Below are 12,072 nucleotides of genomic sequence, written 5' to 3'. Positions count from 1 at the left end.
ATTCACACCTGTCTCATTGTTTTGTCTGAGCTTTTTAACCACTATATGTGCTATCTTTGTTTAGTAATATGTACTCACTTAATGTTTGTTGAGTGGCAGGGTTGCTCCAACAGTTTGACTGGTCTCCATTGTATTATTAACCATCACGAAGGCAGCACCCAGCATCTTTTTGCATACTTAGTGGTAGGCCCTGTACTAAGTGACGTACGTCAGTTAATCTACTTAATCTGCACAGCCCAGTGAGGTAGATTTTCCTCATTTTGCAGATTAAGAAATTGAGGCCCAAGAAGGCTGAGTTCATTTGCCCAAGGTCACACAGCTAAGTAGTAGACAGGCAGGATTTGGATGCAGGTTATCTCTTGCACAGTATGAACCTGTTCTCTTGATCACTGTTACTGTCTACAAAAAACAAGACTTTTTTTTTTTTTTGGAAGATTTTATTTATTTATTTGGACAGAGATACATAGCGAGAGAGGGAACACAAGCAGGGGGAGCGGGAGAGGGAGAAGCAGGCTTCCTGCTGAGCAGGGAGCCCGATGCGGGGCTCGATCCCAGGACCCTGGGATCATGACCTGAGCCGAAGGCAGACGCTTAACGACTGAGCCACCCAGGCGGCCCCAAAAAACAAGACTCATTTTTACCACCGTCCCTTGCTTCTTCTTTGTCTTCTTTTCTTCGTCTATTCCTGATCCTCCTTTTCCTTCTGAGAGGTCCAGACTGGGGCGCTCCTCTCAGACTATGCCTGTCCACATTGAACTCACTTTGCAAGATTGGCTCCTCGATTTATATGTTCTTTAACTTTACTTGTTGGCAAATCCTCGCGTTAAAATCACCCGATTAAGTTTAGTGCTCCGTAATACAAGAATAGACCTACTTATCTGTCTTATTTCTGACCAAAGGACTGGAACAGGGAGCCCAGAAACAGACCCATATGTATCTGGACACCTGACCAATGACAGAAGAGGCTCTGCTGAGCAGTAGGACATGACAGTCATTTTAATAAACAGTGCTGGGACCGTTGGAGATCCACAAGGAAACAAATGAATCTCGACCCCACCTCACTTCATACACAAGAATAAACTCCAGAGAGATCATCCCTCTACGTGTGCGGGTTAAGACAAAGTAAAACTCCATCTACACGATATCTCAGAATATCTTCATAACCTTGAGGTAACCATACATTTTTTTAGGAAGACCCAAAAAGCACTAGCTATAAAGGGAAAGACTGATAAGCTGGATTACATGAAAATGAGAAACTTCTGATCATCAAAAGACATCACTAAAAGAGAAAAGACAAGCCAAGTGGAGAAGATACAAGCAGGACCTATAGCTGGCAACTGGATTTGTACCCAGGCTATGTAAAGACTCCAAGAAATCAACAAGGAAAAGAACCCCTGCCCTCAAAATGGGCAAAAGAACGTCCCATACATATAGGGTTGTGAGCCGTGTTGTTTGCCTCTCCTGGTTCCAGGTTTCAACCCGTTCGTCCCAGATCATTGGCACAACCTGGTGGCTGGCCTCGGGAACTCTTGAATCCATGTCTCTTTGTGACATTTCCCTTGTGTGGGGACCGCGGGCCCTTCCTTTCGCATGTCTTGACGCACTCAGCTGTTTGTTCTGCCACGAGTGCCTTTCTCATGAAGACGTAATGCATAAGTCTCTTCCTCTTTTCCTTTGGGTTAACTTTTGATCAGATATTTTGAGAATATTTCTCTCCGGCTTCTTCCTCCCCACCCCCCCACCTCTTTTTTCATTTCCCTTTTTTGTACCTCCTTGTTTTGCCCTAAAAACTTGTGGTGATAAAAGTTATCCTAAAGTGTCTACGTGTTTGGGGGGACGAGGCTTGTTCTGTGGGCTCCAGAGGCAGAGCAAAGACAAAGGCTAGTAGTTAGTTACCAGAGAGAGATTTCATCTCCGTTATATTCCGTTGTCGGAGTCCTCTGAAGCTCGGATGGGAGTTACTGAACCAAGGTGAGGCTGGACAATGCCTTGGTCATCGTGTTGTTTTTTGAGGGCTCTGTGCCTGGGTGGGCAGCTGGTTGTCCCTTCCAATTTTACCAACAAAGCCCGGAAAGACTCTTCGATGACGTGCAGAGTAGCAACTCCTAACTGAGAGAGAGGGCCAGGATATTGTAATGACTCTCTTGTCTTCCTGGTGGATCAGGGTAAGGCACAAATACAAGTGCTTTAGGGGCACCTGGGGGCCTCATTCGGTTCAGTGTCTGGCTCTTGATTTTGGCTCAGGTCATAATCTCAGGGTTATCTCACTTAAGAGTCTCTCCATCGCCTTCTGCCCCTCCCCCCCAAATACTAGCTCTTCAGTGGTATCATGTATATTTAAAAATAATTCTAAAGCACCCTTCCATTCGTAGCCCTCCACATAGGGCTCGTCGACAACCGCTGACCTGAAGGCTGAGGTTCCTCTCAACTTTTCTCTCTGCTGTCCTTTTCCTCCAGTTGCGGCACCTGTGAGGTAAAGTTCTCTGCAGTTACATTCTTCGTTCCTTAATCTTATTTAAATCCACGCTCTGGCCGAGCTTGCTCCGATCTTTTTCATAGCAAACATAACCGCATTTTGGATACACTACCACCAAGAAAACAAATTGGAAGCTCTGCAGCTATGTTTTGACTTTTAAAAAATTTTTGACAGTGTTTAAAAATGGGAAGTTTAATGTAAGTCTGGATTTCTTCCTTCTCCCGAAAAACTGGACAATGTGGGCTCCTGGTGGCCTCCGTGGGCAGATGGCCTCAAGCAGGCAGGGCTGGGGTGGGCTGCCCGTGAGGAGTGGTGTGCTCCTTCCACTTGGCGCACTCCCTCCCCAACCGACTTCACGCCTTTATTACCCACCTAGACCCCAAAGGCATTTGGGGTTTGTGACTTCCTGAACTGGGTCAAGTGGGCTAGCCTGGGAACCCAACCAGTGTGTTTCACGTTATTTCAGTGGGAAAATGAATTCCAGCTTTCGAAGAGCAGATTTTCGGGGCACCTGGGTGGCTCAGTTGGTTAAGCGTCCGCCTTCGGCTCGGGTCATGATCTCAGGGTCCTGGGATCGAGCCCCATGTCTGGCTCTCTGCTCGGCGTGGAGTCTGCTTCTCCCTCCCGCTTGTGATCTCTCTTACTGTCTCTTGCTATCTCTCTCTCTCAAATAAGTACATAAAATCTTTTAAAAAAATAAAAAATAAAGAGCAGATTTTTGAAATATCAAAAGTACCGGTTTGGCGTGCTGATAAGGGCCCTCAACTAGTATGCGTGGGTCTTAGGGTGATGGCCTGTGTCTTCTCCTATGCTGTATGTTGGCTTAGCACCTAGAGGGTACCTGATAAATGATTTACCTCATAGGGCCACTGGGTGCCTGTTGTCTGCTGCCTCCCAAGTGGAAACCAAAACACTGTTTCACTGTGGTCCACCTGTCAATTTATCTAGAACACCTACTCTAGCCCTAGACACTTGCATGGAGTTTGAGGTCAGCCCCCCGCACAGTTACCCTGTCTTGAGAAAAGCAGTTTCTTTCCTGATGAAAGATCCAGTCCCCATAGAGTAGGCCCGAATGAGGAGAGGAGAGAACAGAGGCCTGCGCTAAGCCTGCTTTCCTGGCGGATGCCCACCGACCGGGAGTTTGTGGCGGTGATCGAGTGATTGCCTTCCACACCCTGGACAAGGACTGGGTAAAAGTTCAGCTCCTTCCCTGTAAAGAAAATAATTCTTCATCTCTGGCATTTCGTAGTTTTGACCCAGATCAGTCAGAGGCCACAGAGAGCTCATGTGGTCTGTAGAGTGTGCGTAGCTTTCTGGGCCTGTCGCTGCGGAGAAGCTGAAGGGAGCCGGGGACCTGCTGGGCTCCAGGTGAAGCCCTGCCTTTTCAAGTTTGCTGTGGCCCAGCCTCCCCGGGCCTCATGGGGTGGATGGAAGGAGCCAGCACCTTCTCCTCGCTCAGAAGTTATCTTTACCCCCTGAAATCAAACACTGCATGCAGCGCCCTGTAAAACTTCCTTGTAGACTCGAGCTTGCTTGCTAAGTAAACATCCTCCCGTGTTTTTAGAACTGAATTCATTTCTGCTTCCTGGTCATCCCATTCGGGTTTTTCTGTTGTGGGCACGGCGCAGAACCAGGTTAATAGAAGGAAGACCTAGAGCGGGGACAGAGGCGCCTAGAATGACTGTTTGAATCCTAGGAAAATTGTGAGAAGAACAACACAGTCATGGGAAGAAAAAGCAAAGACTTAGAAGAAAAGCGAAATGAAACAAAGCCTCCCCAAACATAGTGCTGTCCTAACACTGTTCACGACAGACTGGGGCCCGGCTGAGTCCCTGAAATGGGGCCTTTTCTCTGCATGGACTCAAGCTCCGTTGTGCCGTCGTTGGAGACCACGGTCGGCCTCTGTCGGTAAATTCCGTGGCTGCGTATGGCCCTCCTCTGACCCTCACTTGCTCCTCGCTCTCTCTCTCTCATGACTTATTTGCCTCTTCTCTCTCACTTCCACCCACCCATGACCTCTCCATCGCCATGGCAGTGAGCAGCCACGTCATTCACCAAGTTCATGGGGTGATGGGCCAACTCCTCGAGCCCTACTTCCCTCTGGTTCTCCCTCCTGAAGCAGGAGGCTCCCTGGCAGAGCTCAGAGCCCTTTGTTTATTTGATCCTGGGCTCTTGGATAAATCAGGAATGTCCTGACATGAACTTAGGCATGTTTTTCTTCCATGGAAAAGGAAACTACGGCAAACGGTATTTAAGTAGACAGAGGACCATTCCGAGGGACTTGCTTTAGTGCCATCAAGGCCACATTCCTTTGGTCATCAGACCAGTAGGTGACTTCTTTATTGGCATGCGCTTCCCTGGAGCCCAGAAGGTGTGAATTTGAAGCACTTTCCCCCTGCTGGGAGCCTGGCACAGATGCTCTGGGCTTCTTTTAAACCCGTGGAGTGCCACGGTCGTCTTCCAAGTGGTCTTCTTTCTACGGGGTGAAACCTTGGCCCTGAGTAGTTGCCCGAAGAAGGTGGCTTGGGAAGCAGGGTGCAGGACAAGGTGGCCGCCTGGTCTCTGGTTCTCAAGTCCTCTTCCCGGAAGTTGCAAGGTTCTTGATGTGATACACCTTATGAGTCAGCTACCCCAGGACCTGAGTGTGTCGCGTCTAGGCTCATGTGGCACCGCTGGTCATCAGAAAACTTTGCCGGTCTGCATTGTTTGGACATAGTGGTGTGGGGACCTGAGACTCCCCGGGTCTTTCTGGGTATACAGGGTCTAGTGAGTTGGCTTTTAAGCTGTTGCAGAAACATTTCGGGGTCTGGGGGTGGGAAAATGTTGGGAGCTATGTGGTTAGCTGCAGCGGGGACCTGTCAGTATCCAGAAACAACCCCAGCCGGGCTTCAGAGGGCCCGTGGGAAAGCCCCGTCCCCGTGAGTTTCCAGGTGTGGGCAGGCCTGGCGCCACCATCACGGGGGCCGTGGTGGGGAGCTGGCCGATGCTCGTCTCACCGGGCTGCCCACCGCAGGGAGAAGAACCCAGCTGTTGGCCACTCCAGGTCCAGGCTTGGCCGCTGCTCTGTTTTGCTGCTTTTCATGTTGTCAGAGGATCTTCTTGGGAACAAATGACTCAGCAACCTGAATCTCTGGGACTGAGTGGCCTAAGTGCCTTTTGAGAAGTGATCGGACGTTTCCACTGAGGCCCTAAAATCCTGAGCCCGGAATGAATCCAGATCCAGACTGGTTTTATTCTGGATTCTTCAGGCTGCAGTTCAATTAGACTTCTCCAGCTCCCGCCCCGATAAAAGGACAGGATTCGCAGGGTAAGCAGGCAGTTTTAATCACACTTTTGGTCCTTAGGAAATTCCAGGGAGAAAAAGGTCCTGGTGTGTGGCCAAAAAAGCAGAAAACAACACAAGTCAGCCACGGCCGTCATTCTGGACGTGTCCGTGGCAGAAAGAGTTAATAGGACGGTGTCAGGGTGAGGGCCATCTTACTCTCCTGTCTGGGAGAAGCTCATACGGTTCAAGAAAAGATGAGGCAACATTTAGTGTGGGACAACCCTGTCTGGGTTCCGGGCGCTGTCACTCAAAGAGTTAAGCTAGTTTGGTGGCTGGGAAGCCCTCAGGGAAGGCGTGAGCCTGCAGGGACCAGGCCCTCTCTGCCCCAGAGCAGTGAGGTGTATGGGGTTAGAAAATGGGCTGAAAAGTGTGGCCAGGGAAGTGGAGTGTAGGCCCAACTTTTTTTTTTTTTTTTTTTTTTTTTTTGCCTTGTTTGACCAGCCTTGGCACTGCCCTCCGGCTCTCCAGGGGAAAAGCTGCAGTTCTGCTCTTGCAACACAAGGAGCAGACTGGAGAATTTAGATCTGCGTCACAGAGCTCAGAGAGAGAGAGAGAGGAGAGAGAGAGAGAGCGCTCCGTCGATAGGTCTGCTAGCAACAGCCGTGCTGCAGCAGAGAGAGAGAGAGAAATCAAGAAACAAGTCATAGCAACACCGGGCACCAGGTTCTGCCAGCTCACTTGCCAAGCGTTCAGAAATCTGTCGGGGGCTGGCGGCCTCTGGGTAGCCCAGGCTAAAGAGATGACACGCAAGGTGGCACGGGCGGTTCCCGCGGGGGGGAGGTGGGTGGTGGTGGGGGGCAGGGGTGGGAGCCAGAGGTTGCGGGGCGATGGTGGAAGGTTTAACGGGACCGATTTCTGGAACATTCGGGATTGCGGCACCCTACGGCCAGACCGAGATTTGGGTCTGCGCAAGCGACGATGGGTGGTCCGATGGGCTTCAGGACTTGATGGCGTAACCCCCTTCTTCCCCCACGTACGTATTTGCTGGGATCGGGGGCGATGTCTCTGCGTATGTGGGTGCTCTGTCTTTCTCACCTTCTTTCTCGCTTTTTGCTATTTTTTCTCTGAGAGAGGGTTGTTTTTTTTTTTTTTTTTCCACTTTAATTTCTTTTCTCTTAGTGTCAGCTGCTCAAGCCTGACCAGGGTAGAGGAGAGAGGAGCAAGCTGCCCTGGCGTCCCACCTGACCTCCCAGCCTTTGCCCCCATTTCCTTCTACTGGACAGACAGACAGACTGGTTTTCCAGGTTGTTTGGGTGTCAGCGTCTGTCTGTCCGTCCATGCGATTCTTAGGTGGAAGGTAGGGAGTGAGGAGGAGAGGTGCTGGGAGGAAAGTGAAAGGCACAGTTTTCCAGGGGTTGCCTAATTGAAATGTTCGGCCCCGGGCACCTGGGGTTTGTGGGGAGCAGGTGGGCAGGCTGGGGCGTGGGTTGGGAGAAGTGGGGTAAAGCTGCTAGGTTTGTCACTGCGTAGTTGGGAAAAGTGGGGAATGGTGACGCAGTCACTGTTGCATCTTGTTAGGAGCTCCAGAGGGACAGGTAGTGAGGCTCCCGGCATCGGTAGGGCCAGCTGAGAGGGGTTAAGGATGAGCTGAGAAGGGAAGCGAGCATTTAGAGATTAAATGTCATCCTTTTGGCGTTGGAAAGTTGTTTACCTTGCGCTCTCTGTGTCTCCATGTTGGCACCCTTCCAGTTCACATGTGATGGCCTTCCTTGTACTGCTGCATCATTAACTAAGTGACTGAGCTGGCCTTCCATTGGCCAGGGGAGGGCTCTCACTCCAGACCTTTCTTCTGATTGGTGGGTGGGCCAATGGCAGGTGAAAACCTTTTTTTGATTGGCTGAGGGCAGGGTATCAAATCTGAATTTGCATTTCACTTGCTTAAAGGGGAGTGGGGAGAAGCCCAGCAGCTTTCTAAAATCTGTTTAGGGGTGTGCGTATGCCCCTGTGTCCGTGCCTGCTTTTGACTGACCAGTTAAAGCCTTTTCCTATGCCTCTTTTATTTCATGCACTCTGAGGAAGAGGAGCTCAGGGTTCCCCAAACTTTTTTTTGAAGGAGGAAGGGCTGGAGAGATGGGTGCGCAGAGAGTCGACCAAACTGGAAGGAAATATTTGTCCTTTAGTTTGGTGTCGGAAAAGGGAGTTTTCAGTCTGCCACACCTCAGTGTTGCGGCAAAATAATTCTTGGCTCCCCTGGAAACGCACGGGCAAGGTAGGACAGAGCTGCTGCGGCTGACAACCACCACCACCATGGGCTTCCTGCTGCCTCTGGGCTACTCCCCGGGGGCCAGAGATTTGCATTGACCGGGCTGTGCAGAGCTGAGCCCAGTGTAGGAAGGACCTGCCTTCTGGAAGCTGCTGCTCCCTGGTGCTGGGAAAGGTGAGGACGGGAAGCGACCCCAGGAGGTTGCTCGGAAACTGCGTATTTGGTGGGATTTCCAGGAAAGCCACTGGGCCATGAGAGGTGTGGAGGTCCCAGGTTAGAAAGGTTTGTCGTTCTGGGGAGTGAGGAGAGTGAGAGCAAAACTAGGGCAGCAGGCTGTTCGCCTGTGTCTGGGGGAGGGACACTTGAAAAAATCAGGGTCCTGGCTCCCCATTGGGTCCTTGTGGCAGGTCTCGTGTTTGTGGGGAGGGGGTTTCTGAGGCCTGCACCTTGCGCAGTGGCCCCCACCCGTGACTGCGCATCCGGGAACGCAGTGCGCCCTGGGTCGCTGGCCTAGGACAGCACCGCCCTTTTTATTACATAACGGAGGCACGGCTGTGCCTTCTCGGCCCTTCTTTGCAACCCTGCCTCCTGGCTCCCCAGGGCCCACGGAGCTGGGGAGGGTCTGGTTGGGAGCAGTGGAAGACTTTGCTCCCTCGGAGGGTTAGCTCTTGTCCAGTCAGTGGTAGGAGCTAGGTTTGAAGACAGAAATGGGCTGCTGTCCCCCTTGGGGTATGGAACGCAGAATGTCCTTCTGGATGCCCTGTGTCACCCATGGCCCCCAGGACTTCTCAGGGGCATGGGGTGATGCCCTTCTTTCCCTCTTACGCTCTCTGGGTTTTGAGAGGAAGTTTCTGATGGGAAAGACGTGCCAATTGTAAGAGTGAGGAAGGGTGGGGTGGGGGGCGCCCAGTTGGGAGGTGGTTGACAGTTCATTCCCCTTGTCACTGGCTTCCCTTTCCTTGGGTGGGTTGATAATATTTTTGGACTCCCTTTTATCCTAAGGCTGCCATTTTGGAGGCATTTCTGCTGGTCTCTGACATGGTGGCGTTGGTTTTTCTGGTCCTGCTGTGCCAGTTCCGCAGAGTGGGCGGGGGGCGGGGGCTATGACGGAGGAGGGGAAGGGGGGGTAAAAGCGCAGCAGAGGCGGGTACAGTGGTGGCTGCCGCAGTGAAGGTGGCCCCAGGGGCAGGACCGCCCAGTCCCACCCTCGGACACAGCCTTGGGTTGGGGGTTCCACCGCCTGGGGTGTGGGCTTGGCCAGAGGGTGGGCGTTGCTAACAGAAGGCCTGAGTCTCCCATGCCCTCCTCGGCTCGAGGCTTAAAGCAGTCCAGAGAAAAAGCTGAGTTTTTTGGGGGGAGAGTGAAGGCAGAGACACGGCTGCTCATCTGAGATGTGTCGGACCTGTGGTTTGTGTTCCCCAAATAGGCTCTGTCTCCAGCAGTCTCTCTATGGGGACGGAGGCGGGGGGTGGGGTCCAAGGCAGATTTGTTCGATAGCCCTCCCTTTTTATTGTTTTTATTCTCTGCTCCTCGTCATGCCCCCTGCCAGTGCCATGGTTCCAGCTGTAGTCCTCCAGTGAGGCTCCCTGCTGCCCGTCCCTCTCCTCTCCAGGCCCTTCTGCGTGCAGCGGCCATCTTGTCTTTTCTTGCTTAGAAATTTAAAATGGTTTCTCATCGTTTCCAGAGTAAAATTCCTTCCCTTTAGCACAGTGCCGAAGGCTGGCTATAACCAGCCTTAGCTCTCCTATTCAGTCTGACTTCTCTGCGTTTCCCTAGGTGGACCACGTATTCCAGCAAAACCAGGCAACTTACTTTTTCTTGCTTTTCCGATTTCCCTGTTTGCACCACTGGTATTTTCCATGACTCTTTGGCTCTACCGCACCCACCTGCGGCAGCTCCGCCATCCTCCATGGGCCTTTGCGGATCCCCTTCACGAGAAGCAATCCTCGTAACCACCCCTTGCTTCCTTCGGCCAAGGTCTCATACACTTCCTCCTTCTCAGATGCTACTTTGGTTATCTTCTGGCTCTTTGTGTGTAAGTCTTAAGTCATCTATTAGATGGTGAGCTCCAAGAAGCCGGGGAACAAAGAAGGAAAACACTTACCTATTTGGTGCCTTCTCTTTGCCAGGTACCACGTCAGGCTCTTTCTCGGAGCTTATTTCATGTATTGCTTTACCGCAACGCTGCGAGGAGAATCCCATGGCTGGTAAGTGTTCTGCTCATGATTGGAACCCTTATTCTCCCAAAGCCTTTGCATTTTTTTACCTGTCCGTTCTCAGTGTCTGCAAAATGCCTCTTACAAAGTAGACCCCCAAAACGTGTCTCTTTAAGGAACTTTGTACATCCCTAATACTGTATGGGGGTTTGGGTGGCCGACCTTCCTGCGCCCGAGGTCTGGGTCTCTTAGTCATTCTGTGCTACCCTCCCTGTTACCTCATTAACTTTCTCCTCTTCCTTTGCGGTCAGGTTCACGCAAAATGATTGCTTTTTTTTTTTTTTTTTTTGTAGCTGCAATTGGTGGATTAACAAACCTCAGTCATCCTGGTTACCTTCTTCCTAGAGGAGGAGGTGGAGATGGGATGGTTGTAGCACCTTCAGAACAGAATGAGCTCCAGAACCCAGAATCACTGGAGCTCATACAAGGCAGGGAGCAGAGCCTCCGTTTGCATCTTGACCCTGCCTCGTCTTGCTGGCTTCGCGACCTCAGTCAGTGACATGGAGCCACCATAATCTACTACACAGAAATGCCTAATATATTGCCAAGCAGATAGGATCCCTGCAGAAAGTGAAGCACCTCCCTTTCCCCTGCCCAACTGTCTTATTGGGGCCTTAAGAAGGGAACATAGCAGGTGGCTGGAGAAGGAATGGGGGGAAGGGAGCTTGCGTGCCTTCAGTGATATCGGAAGCAGAGGCAGAGGAGGAGGTAACCAGGCAGTACGCACCTGAAGCCTGCGAGGGGACGCCTTTCCCCCACCTGGAGTAAAGACCCCTTTAACGTCTGCGTCGGGAGAAATGCCGTGGGAGCGGAGCCGTGAGGCCAGGGCAGGCGGTGGCAGGGTGAGGGTTAACCTGTGGTCCTTCCTGGGAGTCTTGTGATGCCAGCTTAGTTTCCCTTCTTTCTGAATGGCAGTGGTGGCTGCCTGCTTCCTGACGCCGTTGCATCCCGTGGGAGGGGAGTTGGGCACCCTGAAGCCCCTCGTCACCAGTTCTGGGGCTGCAGAACAGAGAGTGACGACAGCCCATGAGTCGTCAGCCGACGGCAGTGGGGACCCTGGTGACGGCTGCTTTGTTGTTTTTTTCCTCTTTGGATGATGACTCAGTATGTCGGGAGCTGGGAGATGGAGCGCTCAGCTGAGTGGCCGGGACGTTCTGTCAACATGAAGGCAGCAAAAACAGCTTGTCAGGGCTTGGAGCCGACCCTGGGGCTGGGGTCATTTTCAGGAAGGGGTTGGCAGAGAAGACCACTTCCGGGCATCAGGTGGATCAGGTGGGGGTGACACCAGGTATCCCAATGGGGCTCCGTGGACTCTTGAATTTTAGAAACCAAACAGAAAACGCAGCTGCTTGTGTTATTATTATTATGCGCTTGGCAAACAGAGCCACTTTTCAATCTCCTCTCACCCGTCCCCAACAACAGGCATCTTCTCGGGGCCAGAAAACCCTCTGGGATTTCTCACTGTGGCCTGTTGCCTTGGATCGGTGAGTTCCATGTCGGGTGGGGTGGGCCTGGCAGTCTTTAGTGAACCCTGGCATTCCGGGGCCCCGGGAGTAAGTGCCCATCATGGGGATGTGGCATCTCAAGTGTCCTCTGCTGGTGTCACATGAAAATGGTGGGTCCACCCCACCAGCCTCAAGCTCAAGGCCAGCTCTTGGGGAGCCTGCCTTAGCCTGCCCTTTCCTTACTGTCCGACTTCTCTTCTCCTCTTTCATCTTTCTCAGTTCCTTCTCAGGAGAAATAGTGGGCCTCGCGTCCTTGACCCTTGCGCATGTGTATGTGCGTCATCATGGCGGCTCTGGGTTCTAGGCTTTTCTTGAATCCGCAGCATTGCGCTAAGTGCGCGTGACTT

At 51.9% G+C, this 12,072-nt stretch overlaps 1 long non-coding RNA gene across 1 annotated transcript in view; it reads left to right on the top strand.

Annotated features, from left to right (window-relative positions):
• The window catches only part of LOC114225956 (uncharacterized), a 50,103-nt gene extending 38,032 nt beyond the window's left edge, over nt 1-12,071 (top strand). Inside the window, exons 3-5 of the long non-coding RNA XR_003612649.2 lie at nt 10,134-10,211; nt 10,514-11,704; nt 11,945-12,071. This is a non-coding gene — a long non-coding RNA (uncharacterized LOC114225956). The remainder of the gene's footprint in view (nt 1-10,133; nt 10,212-10,513; nt 11,705-11,944) is intronic.
• Nucleotide 12,072: the final 1 nt, after the last annotated feature.

Source organism: Eumetopias jubatus, unplaced genomic scaffold (genome assembly GCF_037043125.1).
Source record: "Eumetopias jubatus isolate StellerSeaLion01/CBP00866 unplaced genomic scaffold, mEumJub1_p1.0 scaffold_12, whole genome shotgun sequence".
Classification (NCBI taxonomy): Eukaryota; Metazoa; Chordata; class Mammalia; order Carnivora; family Otariidae; genus Eumetopias; species Eumetopias jubatus.
This window is presented reverse-complemented; position numbering and strand designations above follow the sequence as displayed.